Raw genomic sequence first — 15,588 nt, forward strand, 5'->3', positions numbered from 1 at the left:
TTTCACTCAAAAATAAGTACTGTTAGCACACCTGTTTGGAGAAAGCAGACGGAATAAAGAAGATTGGGAGAGGATAGGATCATAGTGTCTTTTCTTCAGGAATTGTCTGCAGTGTGCCTGTGAAGTATTCTAGGGGTAGAACTTTATGTCCAGCCCTACTTGGACTGTGACATGAACTGTGTCTTCTGCATTTACTTGCAACATGATATCCAGGAAGAGCACCAGCCCAAGTCCTCAATTTTATTCTACTGGCTCAATAATTAGACAGAATGAGTAGATTCTTAAAATGAATCAGTCCCTTGTAATAGTGAACTTGGGCAAGTAGCCACAGGATGAACAAACACTTTCTTACTCATTCTGACAATCCTCATGGCATAAGTGTGTGCATATTGCATTTTTTAAAAGTTCCTTTCTACCAGGAGGAGATAAAAGAATTGGGTGAAGAAACCAAACAAATAAGCTGTTGTCATTTTCAAACTAGCGATGAGAACAATTAACATTTTCCATAGTTTTATTCTGTATCAGACCACACCAAATACTTCATATGCTATATATAATATATATAGAGTATACAGAAACTTTTATTTAATCCACAACTAGAATATTGTAAATACTCCAAATGTAATTTCAAAAATATCAGTTTTTGCCAAGTTCTATCCAAATAAGTCTCCCATTCATTGAGCATTATCCATGTGACAAACACTATGTTGTGCTGTACAGACTTTGTCTCAAGTCATTTTCACAATATTATTATATTATTATCCACATTTTATCAATGAGACAAGTACATACCCAATGTCACAAACTAGTGATGACAGAGTTAAGATTTAAATATCAATCAGTCAGATTCCAAAATGGTTATACTTTCAGTATGAACTCATGTAAAACGTGATAGCAAAAAGGAAAATTTTATTATTTATATTTGTTGTTATATCTCTGAAGTATGCCCTCCTTCAAATGTGATGAGGACCAGTAATTGAGCAGGAAAGTATTTAAGGTTAGGGTTACATGCCGCAATTTACCAGCTGCATAAATTTGAATAAGTTGCTTTAACACACTGGGACTTCGGTTTCCTCCTCTGTTAAATTAGAAGATAATTATAAATAAATTATATAGTGTTATTTTGTGGATTAAATTATATAATTAAATATGACATATCCCTTCTAAACTATGTATTTATTAGCAAATGTTACATTTTAAATAATTCATATAATTGATTTTTTCTTGGCATTTTTAGCCTCATCTCCAAATAGAATCCTCCAAGTGGAATGGATAAGAAAGCGCTGGTACATATACACAATGGAATATTACTCAACCATTAAAAAGAATACATTTGAATCAGTTCTAATGAGGTGGATGAAACTGGAGCCTATTATACAGAGTGAAGTAAGCCAGAAAGCAAAACACCAATTCAGTATACTAATGCACATATATGGAATTTAGAAAGATGGTAACAATAACCCTGTATGAGGGACAGCAAAAGAGACACAGATGTATAAAACAGTCTTTTGGACTCTGTGGGAGAGGGCTAGGCTGGGATTATATAGGAGAATGGCATTGAAACATGTAAAGTATCACATGTGAAACAAATCGCCAGTCCAGGTTGGATGCATGATCCAGGATGCTCAGGGCTGGTGCACTGGGATGACCCAGAGGGATGGGATGGGGAGGGAGGTGGGAGGGGTGCTCAGAATGGGGAACACATGTACACCCATGGCTGATTTATGTCAATGTATGGCAAAACCAATACAATATTGTAAAGTAAAATAAATAATTAATTAAACTGAGATTTTTTTAAAAAGAGATGATTAAAAAGGAGAGATCTTAGCTTTAGGTGCCAAAAGCAGTGTAGCTATTTGCCAACAGCAGAAAAGGCATTTGGGCACCAGTGGAGTAACCTTTACTCACACTGCCTTGTGGGTGAGTTCTGAATTAGCATTTTTGCACTGCTTAACAAATTACCATAAAATTAGCATAAATTCAGTGGCTTAAAATACCACAAATGTGTTATCTTACAGTTTGGAAGTCAAGGTCTAAAATAAATGTTGTGGGGCTAAAAATCAAGGTATCAGCAGCGTTGTATTCTTTCTGGAGGCTCTAGTGGAAAATCTGTTCCCTTGCCTTTTCCAGTTTCTAGAGCTTGTCTGCATTCCTTAGCTTGCATCCCCTTCCTTACAGATCTCCAATCTCTCCTTCCATAGTCCTGTGTCCTACTCGAACTCTGAGCTTTGTGCCTCCTTCTTATAAAAACCTTTGTTATTACATCAAGTCCACCTGGATAATCCAGGCTAGTCTCCCCAGCTCAAAATATTTAATCCAAAATAGTTTAAGTAGGGACTTCCCTGGTGGCTCAGACAGCAAAGAATCCCCATGCAATGCAGGAGACCTGGGTTCGATCCTGGGTCAGGAAGAGCCCCTGGAGGAGGGCATGGAAACCCACTCCAGTATCCTTGCTTGGAGAATTCCATGGACAGAAGAGTCTGATGGGCTACAGTCCATGGGGTTGCAAAGAATTGGACATGACTGATTGACTACCACTTTTCACTCTCTCTGGTGGTCCAGTGGCTAAGACTCTACATTCCCAATGTAGGGGGCCCAGGTTTAATTCCTGGTCAGGGAACTAGATCCCACCTACTTCAACTAAAGATCCCACACAGGCAATGAGAAGATCCTGTGTGACACAAGGCAGATCGAAGATCCTGCATGCCACAACTAAGACCTAGCACAGCCAAATAAAACTAAGAAATTGGTTTAAGTAAATGTAATGTATTTGCTTCCCCCATTATTAGATGTCACTGTCAGAACAGGTCAGAACACAGTACATACTCACCATAATTATTTAAATGAATTTGTCAGTGAAAACAGCCACAAATGCATGAATTAATTAAGCCATAAAATACAGCACATAGGAGCTGCTCAAAAATGATAGTTATCGTTATTTCTGAACATGCCAAAAAATTCTATTTATTGAAGACTTGTTTTTGCGGTTTGTTTTGGTCTTTTTTGTTCCTTTTAATCCCTCCTGAAATCATTGAAATACTATTTACTAGTGCTTCTTTCTGTCAATGATTTTTTTTTTCTTTAAATGCAGAATGTAAGTAATGAAATGCTAAAGTAAGAATATCAGATGATATATGTAGTGAGTCCTGCCTGTGCAGTCCTGTGTTGATACTCGGTTATGTCACTTCCATCTCTTCCCCCTTCCAAGGGTGTAATTCACAGCAGGAAAGCTGTGCTTAATGTCTGTGCAAAAACATTACACTCAAGAGGTTTTCCTCAAGTGTATCAAGTGCCTGAAAAAATTCATGCATTTTCTCTGGTGTGGGTTACGAGGTCCCTCTGGAGCTAGGGATTCTGCTCTTGGCAGGGCTGTCATGTGCGAAAAGCTATTTAAATGGCTATTTGCTCTTGCTTGAAAAGGCTGAAATTGTAGATTTTCCCCAGCCAAGTGCCCCAGAAAGCAGTTCCATCAGTCAGGAGTTTTCACTTATCTCTTTGATGGGGTCTTGTAAAGGCAGGGAACTTTTTCCTCCAGTGAATAGCAGGTAAGGAGATGACAAAAAGAGAAGATGTGGGGGAGAAGCACCAAGGTCACAGAGAGGTGGGGAAAGCTGGAGTAGAAATATGAAAGAGAAAGAAATATTTCTTTCCTGTCCCTTTCTTGGATTGGGGAAATAGTGGGGAAGGGGCTGGAAATGGGAGTGAGGGGAAAAAGAAATCCTCCAGCAGTGCTCTAAAAGTTTAAAATACAAGTTAAGTACTGAAACTTTTCCTGAAACTCAGAATCATGAAAATTATTTTTAGCATCATTTAAGAATTGGACACGACTGAGCGACTTCACTTTCTCTTTCACTATCGGAGAAGGAAATGGCAACCCACTCCAGTGTTCTTGCCTGGAGAATCTGGGGTCCGACAGAGTCAGACACGACTGAAGTGACTTAGCAGCAGCAGCAGCAGCATGTTGGGATGGGAGGTCATCCAAGGATAGCAACTGCTTAAGGCCAGTACTACAGGGAGGGGAGTGAAAAATTTAAGGGGACACCAAAAAATTTAGCAATTATGATAATGTTTTAATGCAGTATTTTAATCTAATCTAATCTAATCTAATTTTTTTTAGTCCATAATCAATAAAACCTCAAAGTTTTAAATAAAATTCTGTACCATGCCAAGTCATATTACAGTTTAGGGCAAAAGAAAAAAAATATGAACCTTTAGTTTTAATGAAAGCAAACTTATCAACAATATATTTTTAAACCTACTTTTTTGCTTACTTTTTCTTCTTTTCTTTTTTTTTTTTTTGATATTACAGTACGTGTTTATTGAAAAACATCTGCATACGAGTGGATCCACACAGCACAAACCCTTGTTGTTCAAAGACCAAGGGTACTTACAAGAAAAATGTTGTCTTAGAAAGAAGCATATACCTAGGATACATCCACTAAACTACAGCTCTTTCCACGTTGTAAGGCCACACACATACTCATGCTAATCTAGAGAAGAGAAACACCTTCTCTGAAAGATGAGGAGTGGGGAGTGTCTCACTCAGTCGTGTCCGACTCTTATTCGACCCCGTGGACTGTAGCCCGCCAGGCTCCTCTGTCCATGGGATTCTCCAGGCAAGAATACTGGAGTGGGTTGCCATTTCCTTCTCCAGGTTCTTCTTTTCTTTTTGGCCATACTGTGTGGCCTGTGGGATCTTAGTTCCCCAGCCAGGGATCTAAGGATCAAACCCCAATCCCCCTGCATTGGAGGCATGGAATCTTAACCATTGGAACACCAGGGAAGTCCCACTTATCTCATTTTCAGTTGAGAAAATTGCCATATTGGAGATACATGAGAATTATAAATAATTTATAATTAGCTGAAGTAAAATTATATTATGATATAAATAAAATATTTAAATATAAAGTAATAATGTGAGATTTAATACAATTACTTTTCATTTGTCAACATTCAAGTTACGTTAATGTTCTGGAAAATGTTAAGTATCAAAAAATGCATAAAAACATGTACATAGTGATGTACATTTGTCATTTTGCTTTGGACTCCAATGTGGTTTGACACAGCTCTGGTTCAGAATTTTGATGTTCTGTTTGTCATGGATATTTTTGCATTGGTTTTGACTTTTTTTAAATATTGCATAAAAATGTTATCTATCCAATTGCTGTGAGTTGTGTGTGTGTGTGTGTGTGTGTGTGTGTGTGTTTAGCACCATCCTTATATTCCATTCCCAAGGCAAATGTTTTACTTGCCTCACCCTAGCTTCAGTCCTGCTGTTCATAGCATATGCTAAGTATGACAGAGTAGGAAAAATGAGAGGTTTGAGTCACACTTGTCTGTTACTTGTTTAATGGGTTAATTTAATCTAGCTGAAATTTATCTGTAAAATAAAGATGATAGATAAAAGCTACCTCTAACTCTGTAGGGACTACATGAGGTATAATAATTAGAACAATTATCAGAATATCTGACAGACAGTAGTTTCGACTCAATGAAATGTATCATTGCAGGAACTAAGTGAAGGAGAATACCATGTCACTCAGGCCACCATGCTGTCGATTGGTAATTCCACTTCCCCAACTTTCTTCTTGACTTGAGTTCCAGGGCTAGAAGCTTTTCACATCTGGTTTTCTATCCCCTTTTGCTGCCTTTGTGTGATTGCCCTTTTGGGGAATAGCACCGTCCTGTATGTAGTGATCACAAACTCCAGCCTCCATGAGCCCACGTACTACTTCCTCTCCATGCTCTCCACCACCGACATTGGCATAACTATTTCCTCTCTTCCCACAACACTTGGTGTCCTCTGGTTCAATGCCAGGGTCATCAGCCTGGATGCTTGCATTCTGCAGATGTTCTTTCTGCATGGATTCACCCTCGTGGAATCTTCTGTGCTTTTGGCCATGGCTTTTGATTGCTTTGTTACCATCTGCAACCCCCTAAGATATGCTATGATTCTAACCAACTCTAGAATCATCAAAGCTGGTGTGGTAATTTTTGTACGAATGCTGGTCAACCTGATGCCCTTGCTCCTGCTCCTTAAGAGGTTATCCTTCTGTGGTCCTAATGTGCTTTCTCACTTCTATTGCTACCACCCTGATGTGATTAAGTGTTCTTGCTCAAGTATCAAGGTCAACAGTATCTGTGGTTTAGTTGCTCTCATTCTGACCTCAGGTATAGATATTCCCTGCATTTCCTCTCCTACATGCTGATCATCAAGTCCATCCTTAGCATTGCCTCCCCAGAGGAAAGGCAAAGGCTTTTGGCACTTGCATCTCTCACATTGGGGCTGTTGCCATCTTCTACATCCCCTGGGTCATCTTGGCTTCAGTACATCGGTTTGGGCAGAGTGCTCCTCCATATGTCCATACACTGATGTCAAATCTCCATTTTCTATTCCCCCCAGTGCTGTACCCTATTATATATAGTGTGAAGACCAAACAAATCCGTAAAGCTTTCTACAAACTATTTCCAAACACAGAGTAGCGAGTCTGATCATGCAATGTCCTAGATAGAAATAACCTTACTTTCTTCCTCCCTTCCTTCAACATTTTATTGTGAGTAACATTACACTTTTCCTTAGTGGTGGTAATACAAGTTTATATAAGAAACATCCTTGTCCTCTATAGTCTAGTTTATATAGTCTAGTGTCAGGGACATAAAGTTAAATATATATATATATAATAATGGCAGTGAATAGGAGTGTTACCATAGAATTATATCCAGAAGGCTATATGACACTGAATAAAATATCTAGATCATATTGCAGATTCAAAGAATTGTTTGAAGAGCTAACTACTTGAACTAAGAATAATACATAACATGTAAAAACGTAAGGATCTTCCAGGCCCAGGGCACAGGTCTCTGCAGTCAATGAAATGTGACATAGCCTGATACACCAAGGATTGTACATGGTTACTATAGCTGGAGTAAGGGATGCGTGAGATGGTGAAAGGAGTAAGAGAGGTTATATGTGAGGTTATTTTATAAAGTGACAGTATGAAAGCTTGAAGAACAATCAAATGGAATTGGAAGTTTTATTAGATTCTCTTTTTAAAAACATCCATGATGCCATGGAAAAAAAAAATCTCTCTTTATTCTTCTGATTTGAGGGAATCTAATAAATGTTAATCTTCAATCCCTTAATGTCATATAAATGTATTTTATTGTCCTGGTTTAAACATAGGGATTCTATAGTTTTGGTATTATGATCTACTATTGCTGAACTTGAATTCTAAAATTTCTAGCACCAGCTCTAATTCTTAAGTACTCAAGGGTAGATAATGAAGATTACAAGACTCTAAGAGGGAAGATCCAGTGTAGAAGGAAATGACAACTCACTCCAGTATTCTAGCCTGGGAAATTCCATGGGCTTTGGAGTCTGGAGTACTACACTCCATGGGATCACAAAGAGTTGAAAATGACTGAGCAACTGACACACAAAGGAAAAGACAGAAACGGTAGTAAAATTTTCTCAACATTCAGAAAACGAAGATCATGGCATCTGGTCCCATCACTTCATGGGAAATACATGGGGAAACAGTGGAAACAGTGTCAGACTTTATTTTTGGGGGCTCCCAAATCACTGCAGATGGTGACTGCAGCCATGAAATTAAAAGACGCTTACTCCTTGGAAGAAAAGTTATGACCAACCTAGACAGCATATTCAAAAGCAGAGACGTTACTTTGCCAACAAAGGTTCGTCTAGTCAAGGCTATGGTTTTTTCCAGTGGTCATGTATGGATGTGAGAGTTGGACTGTGAAGAAGGCTGAGCGCCAAAGAATTGATGCTTTTGAACTGTGGTGTTGGAGAAGACTCTTGAGAGTCCCTTGGGCTGTCTTAACCAAAGGATGTAGATGGAGAATCTAGTTAGATTCTAAACTATTTGAATTCAATAGTGGTGGACTTTTCATTCTTTAACACTGACATTAGATTTCAAACATTAATTTGGTTCATTTCTGTTGTTGAAGTATCAGTCCAGACACTTGGAGGTACAGAGTGGGGGTGGTGGTTCCAGGAAGAACTACAATGCTTGAATTAAATCCCACTAACACTTTCTGCCGTTAAGAGTTCTTACACAAGGAATAATAGCCAAATATACATTAAAGGAAAATAGCTAAATGGGAACACATTATTAGATTTATTGCTAGCTAGGCAAACAAGTGGAGAAAGCAATGGCACCCCACCCCAGTACTCTTGCCTGGAAAATCCCATGGATGGAGGAGCCTGGTGGGCTGCAGTCCATGGGTTCGCAAAGACTCAGACACGACTGAGCAACTTCACCTTCCCTTTTCACTTTCATGCATTGGAGAAGGAAATGGCAACCCACTCCAGTGTTCTTGCCTGGAGAATCCCAGGGACGGGGGAGCCTGGTGGGCTGCTGTCTATGGGGTCGCACAGAGTTGGACACAACTGAACCAACTTAGCAGCAGCAGCAGCAGCAGGCAAACAAGACACCCTCTATCGATGTGAGGCTTCTCTATAAAGGAGATACATGATATCTGGGTGTGAATTTTCACCTTTCCTATGGATCTAGAATTTCTAGGTCCATACAGTAGTCTGTGTCCATTGCTCAACTGGCCACAGTGACAAGGATGACAAATTCTCTCCAGAGTCTAGATCCTTACACTGAGTACCACAGGAAAACGGCAAGTAAGACAGCAAGGACACATACACATGAAAACTAATCATTTACCCAAAGTGACCTCAGCCGCTAGCAAAATTGGACCCAATTAACATAAAATACAAAATTCTCCAAGTCAGGCTTCAACAGTACGTGAACCGTGAACTTCCAGATGTTCAAGCTGGATTTAGAAAAGACAGAGGAACCAGAGATGAAACTGCCAACATCCGTTGGGTCATCAAAAAAATAAAAGACTCCCACAAAAACATCTACTTCTGCTTTGACTATGCCAAAGTCTTCAACTGTGTTCATCACCACAAACTCTGGAAAATTCTTAAAGAGATGGGAATACCAGACCACCTGACCTTCCTCTTGAGAAATCTGTATGCAGGTCAGGAAGCAACAGTTATAATTCGACATGGAACAACAGACAGGTTCCAAATAGGGAAAGGAGTATGTCAAGGCTGTATACTGTCACCCTGCTTATTTAACTTATATGCAGATGAAGCACAAACTGTAATCAAGATTGCTGGGAGAAATATCAATAACCTCAGAAACGCAGACGACACTACCCTTATGGCAGAAAGCAAAGAAGAACTAAAGAGCCTCTTGATGAAAATGAAAGAGAAGAGTGAAAAAGTTGGCTTAAAACTCACATTCATTTAAAAAGATCATACACCATGATCAAGTGGGCTTTATCCCAGGGATGCAAGGATTCTTCAATATCCGCAAATCAATCAATGTAATACACCACATTAACAAATTGAAAAATAAAAACCATATGATTATCTCAATAGATGCAGAGAAAGCCTTTGACAAAATTCAACATCCATTTATGATAAAAACTCTCCAGAAAGCAGGAATAGAAGGAACATACCTCAACATAATAAAAGCTATATATGACAAACCCACAGCAAACATTATCCTCAATGGTGAAAAATTGAAAGCATTTCCTCTAAAGTCAGGAACAAGACAAGGGTGCCCACTTTCACCATTACTATTCAACATAGTTTTGGAAGTTTTGGCCACAGCAATCAGAGCAGAAAAAGAAATAAAAGGAATCCAAATTGGAAAAGAAGAAGTAAAACTCTCACTATTTGCAGATGACATGATCCTCTACATAGAAAACCCTAAAGATTCCACCAGAAAATTACTAGAAATAATCAATGACTATAGTAAAGTTGCAGGATATAAAATCAACACACAGAAATCCCTTGCATTCCTATACACTAATAATGAGAAAGCAGAAAGAGAAATTAAGGAAACAATTCCATTCACCATTGCAACGGAAAGAATAAAATACTTAGGAATATATCTACCTAAAGAAACTAAAGACCTATATATAGAAAACTATAAAACACTGGTGAAAGAAATCAAAGAGGACACTAATAGATGGAGAAATATACCATGTTCATGGATTGGAAGAATCAATATAGTGAAAATGAGTATACTCCCCAAAGCAATTTATAGATTCAACGCAATCCCTATCAAGCTACCAACAGTATTCTTCACAGAGCTAGAACAAATAATTTCACAATTTGTATGGAAATACAAAAAACCTCGAATAGCCAAAGCGATCTTGAGAAAGAAGAATGGAACTGGAGGAATCAACCTACCTGACTTCAGGCTCTACTACAAAGCCACAGTTATCAAGACAGTATGGTACTGGCACAAAGACAGAAATATAGATCAATGGAATAAAATAGAAAGCCCAGAGATAAATCCATGCACATATGGACACCTTATCTTTGACAAAGGAGGCAAGAATATACAATGGATTAAAGGTGATCTCTTTAACAAGTGGTGCTGGGAAATCTGGTCAACCACTTGTAAAAGAATGAAACTGGACCACTTTCTAACACCATACACAAAAATAAACTCAAAATGGATTAAAGATCTAAACATAAGACCAGAAACTATAAAACTCTTAGAGGAGAACATAGGCAAAACACTCTCCGACATACATCACAGCAGGATCCTCTATGACCCACCTCCCAGAATATCGGAAATAAAATCAAAAATAAACAAATGGGACCTAATTAACCTTAAAAGCTTCTGCACATCAAAGGAAACTATTAGCAAGGTGAAAAGACAGCCTTCAGAATGGGAGAAAATAATAGCAAATGAAGCAACCGACAAACAACTAATCTCAAAAATATACAAGCAACTCCTACAGCTCAACTCCAGAAAAATAAACGACCCAATCAAAAAATGGGCCAAAGAACTAAATAGACATTTCTCCAAAGAAGACATACAGATGGCTAACAAACACATGAAAAGATGCTCAACATCACTCATTATCAGAGAAATGCAAATCAAAACCACTGTGAGGTACCATTTCACACCAGTCAGAATGGCTGTGATCCAAAAGTCTACAAATAATAAATGCTGGAGAGGGTGTGGAGAAAAGGGAACCCTCTTACACTGTTGGTGGGAATGCAAACTAGTACAGCCACTATGGAGAACAGTGTGGAGATTCCTTAAAAAACTGGAAATAGAACTGCCTTATGATCCAGCAACCCCACTGCTGGGCATACACACTGAGGAAACCAGAAGGGAAAGAGACACGTGTACCCCAATGTTCATCGCAGCACCGTTTATAATAGCCAAGACATGGAAGCAACCTAGATGTCCATCAGCAGATGAATGGATAAGAAAGCTATGGTACATATACACAATGGAGTATTGCTCAGCCATTGAAAAGAATACATTTGAATCAGTTCTAATGAGGTGGATGAAACTGGAGCCTATTATACAGAGTGAAGTAAGCCAGAAGGAAAAACATAAATATAGTATACTAACGCATATATATGGAATTTAGAAAGATGGTAACAATAACCCGGTGTACGAGACAGCAAAATAGACACTGATGTATAGAACAGTCTTATGAACTCTGTGGGAGAGGGAGAGGGTGGGAAGATTTGGGAGAATGGCAATGAAACATGTAAAATATCGTGTGGGAAACGAGTAGCCAGTCCAGGTTCGATGCACGATGCTGGATGCTTGGGGCTGGTGCACTGGGATGGCCCAGGGGGATGGTATGGGGAGGGAGGAGGGAGGAGGGTTCGGGATGGGGAACACATGTATACCTGTGGCGGATTCATTTTGATATTTGGCAAAACTAATACAATTATGTAAAGTTTAAAAATAAAATAAAATTAGGAAAAAAAAATTCACATTCAGAAAACTAAGATCATGTCATCTGGTCCCATCACTTCATGGGAAATACATGGGGAAAGAGTGACAGGCTTTATTTTGGGGAGCACCAAAATTACTGCAGATGGTGACTACAGCCATAAAATTAAAAGATGCTTACTACTTGGAAGAAAAGAAATGACCAACATAGACCACATATTAAAAAGCAGAGACATTACTTTGCCAACAAAGGTCCATCTAGTCAAGGCTATGGTTTTTCCAGTAGTCATGTATGGATGCGAGAGTTGGACTATAAGGAAGGCTGAGCACCAAAGAATTAATGCTTTTGAACTGTGGTGTTGGAGAAGACTCTTGAGAATCCCTTGGACTGCAAGGAGATCCAACCAGTCCATCCTAAAGAAAATCAGTCCTGAATATTCATTGGAAGGACTGATGTTGAAGCTGAAAGTCCAATACTTTGGCCACCTGATGTGAAGAGCTGACTCATTTGAAAAGACCCTGATGTTGGGAAAGTTTGAGGGCAGGAGGAGAAGGGGATGACAGAAGATGAGATGGTTGGATGGCATCACCTACTCAATGGACATGAGCTTGAGTAAACTCCGGGAGTTCGTGATGAACAGAAGCCTGGCATGCTTCAGTCCATGGGGTTGCAAAGAGTCAGACATGACTGAGTGACTGAACTGAACTGAACATACCAGAAAGTATCCCATTTATTGGGCAAAAGCAAGTGAGTAGCTGGAGAGAGATGGATATGAGAATGGATATATCATCATCCCTATGGATCAATATGGTAGTGAAAAGACAGAGGCTTGGAGACTGAAGTACATGTTTTCTTCTCTCTTCATTGTCTTCATAATTGTTCCAGTGAAAATTGATTTGCTTTCTTCTTTTTCTAGCATACTGATAATCTAGACATAATAATATGCATCTCTCTATTCCCCAGTGCCTACAACAATGCCTAAGCTTTCCTTTTATATGGATGATTTGGTTTATTTTGCTTTGCAGTATTGTCTCTGTGGACCACTGGTCACTCAAGTTAGCAGCTAAAACCCTTCTGGACACAGCACACCCTTCTGGGATTACACAGCTAAAACCCTTCTGGGATTACACAGCTTATGCAGCCCCAGCAATATTCACATTTTACCAATGGCTCCACAGTTCAATTCCACTTTACTATAAAATCAATGGCTCCAGAGCTGTAACTCATTCACTCTCTGCTGATAAAGACAGAGAAGGCTTGTTTTTCCCCATAAAGCTGGTAAGAAGCTAGAGAAAGGGGGTTGTTGTATTGATTTTATGCTTTGTGTTCTATTTATAATTGTTTAAATGAGCCTACAAAAAAGTCAGATAACATTAGGTTTTACCCTGTCCTCAGAGATTCATATAACACAGTCAATTGAGCCTTTCTACTTTATAGTCAAATATTATGATGATGATTTTCTCAGATTGAATGTTATCTTGAGAACTGGCAATTCAAAGGGAACTATAGAAAACTAGCATAAAGGGAAGAGCAACACGTATACTTGTTGCGGGGAATTCACTTTTAGGAAGTAAATTTTACCTAATATTTTTTAAAGCTTGATTGAGAAATACTAATGTTATACTAACTAATATTGCTATTCTTTGATGTTAAGTTTTCCTAGAATTTATTTTGACACTAGAAATTTATTACTTTAAACTTATTTTTTTAATTGCAATTGAACAAAAATTCATAATATTTTTAAGTTGCCCTTTCTATTTCTTGAGTGTCTATTGAAAAAGTCTATTGTATACTCAAACCAATATTCATTGACTAATACTCTCTGAAGAGCAGTAATTTCCTCCTGATAATTCAGTTAAGAAAAAAAGCACTGGTTAATAAGAAACAAAATTCTAACATATGCTGAAACATGGATGACTCTTGAGGACATTATTTCTAGTGAGATAAGCCAGTCGCAAAAGAAAAAATATTGTATGATTCCCTTATATGAGACACTTAAAGCAGTCAAAATCACAGAGACAGAAAATAAAATGGTGGTTGCCAGGGACTTGGAAAAGGGGGGACTGAGGAGTTATTGTTTAATGGATACAGAGTTTCAGTTTTACAAGATGAAACAGTCATGGAGATGGATGATAGTGATGGTTGCATGGCATTATGAATGCATTTAAATCCACTGAAATGCACACTTTAAAACGATTAGGATGGTAAATTTTATATTAGTTGTTCAGTTCAGTTCAGCCCATCAGTCGTGTCTGACTCTTTGTGACCCCATGAACTGCAGCACGCCAGGCCTCCCTGTCCATCACCAACTCCAAGAGTTTACCCAAACTCATGTCCATTGAATCGGTGATGCCATCCAGCCATCTCATCCTCTGTCGTCCCCTTCTCCTCCTGCCCTCAACATTTCCCAACATCAGGGTCTTTTCAAATGAGTCAGCTCTCCACATCAGGTGGCCAAAGTACTGGAGTTTCAGCTTTAGCATCAGTCCTTCCAGTGAACACCCAGGTCTGATTTCCTTTAGGATGGACTGGTTGAATCTCCTTGAGTCCAAGGGACTCTCAAGAGTCTTCACCAACACCACAGTTCAAAAGCATCAATTCTTCAGTGCTCAGCTTTCTTTATAGTTCAACTCTAACATCCATACATGACTACTGAAAAAACCATAGTCTTGACTAGATGGACCTTCTTTGACAAAGTAATGTCTCTGCTTTTTAATATGCTGTCTAGGCTGGTCATAACTTTTCTCCCAAGGAGCAAGTGTTCTTTTAATTTCATGGCTGTAATTACCATCTGCAGTGAAATGTTAGTTGTATTTGACCACAATTTTAAAAATTGTGGAACAAAACAAAAACTAGTAGCACTAGTGATAACTGTCCCACAGAGCCTTACACCAACTTATCCACGTGAACTTACCCTCTAGTGTCAGTGGATGTGCTGAACCTCATCTTTGTGAGGGCTAATTATTTGGTTGGCAAAAAATTAATTCTGTGTTTTCCATAACAGCTTACAGAAGACCCAAAAGAACTTTTTGGCCAACCCAATACTGTCATGCTTTATATTCAATCTCCACAGTTGTAAAGAACCTACCTGCCGATTCAGGAGATGCAGGCATTGTGGGTTCAATCCCTGGGTCAGGAAGATCCCCCCCTGGAGTAGGAAGTAGCAACCCACTCCAGCATTCTTGCCTGGAAAATTCTATGGACAGAGGAGTCCTGAGGGCTACAGTCCACAGAATCGCAAATAGACACACAGTTTCCTTAGGGAATTTTCTATGCCAATTAACTCCTGTCATTCTATAGTTTTAATCTCTTACTACGTAACATTTTTAACCTTAGTTTATAAATATGCTCAGTTCTTTTTCCTATATTACAAATATCCTCTATCCACCTTATGGTCACCCTTAGTCATGGCTTATTTTTCTCCTTGCTTTTACTGACAAGTTTCCAAAAGTAATATGTACCATGCCTCCAGGACTTTTCCATTTATTCCCCAAGCCACTGTGGCAGATTCTCAGCTTTCATTGCTGGATTTCAGCTAGTTTTTTTTTGTTTGTCTTTGTTTCTTAGGGTCATTCATGTGTTCTCAGCAGCATTTGACATTTTTGATCCTTAGAAGACCCACTCAAGCAGTTCAGTACTATTGTTCATGTAACACCCAGACATGACACTAGACTCTCTTGGTTTTAGTGGTTCCAGGAAGGCTATCCAGCCTCATCTTGCTTTATTTAGTCTATATAGTCCTTTCCAATAACTTCTATCAAATTCCATCTTTATTGGTTTTCTCTTATAGAAATCTCCTCCCTGAAGGTATTCATCCACAGTACTGGACTA

General features: G+C 38.8%; 1 protein-coding gene, 1 non-coding gene and 1 pseudogene across 2 annotated transcripts in view; all 3 read left to right on the plus strand.

Moving 5' to 3' along the window:
- Nucleotides 1-15,588, plus strand: part of LOC133226772 (olfactory receptor 51F1-like) — a 460,311-nt gene that overhangs the window by 402,741 nt on the left and 41,982 nt on the right. The window lies entirely within an intron of this gene.
- TRNAG-CCC (transfer RNA glycine (anticodon CCC)) lies at nucleotides 2,548-2,620 on the plus strand. The gene has a single exon. It is a non-coding gene; the product is annotated as a tRNA-Gly (tRNA).
- On the plus strand, nucleotides 5,550-6,483 carry LOC133261568 (olfactory receptor 51F1-like; annotated as a pseudogene).

The sequence above is a fragment of the Bos javanicus genome, chromosome 15 (genome assembly GCF_032452875.1).
Source record: "Bos javanicus breed banteng chromosome 15, ARS-OSU_banteng_1.0, whole genome shotgun sequence".
Taxonomy (NCBI): Eukaryota; Metazoa; Chordata; class Mammalia; order Artiodactyla; family Bovidae; genus Bos; species Bos javanicus.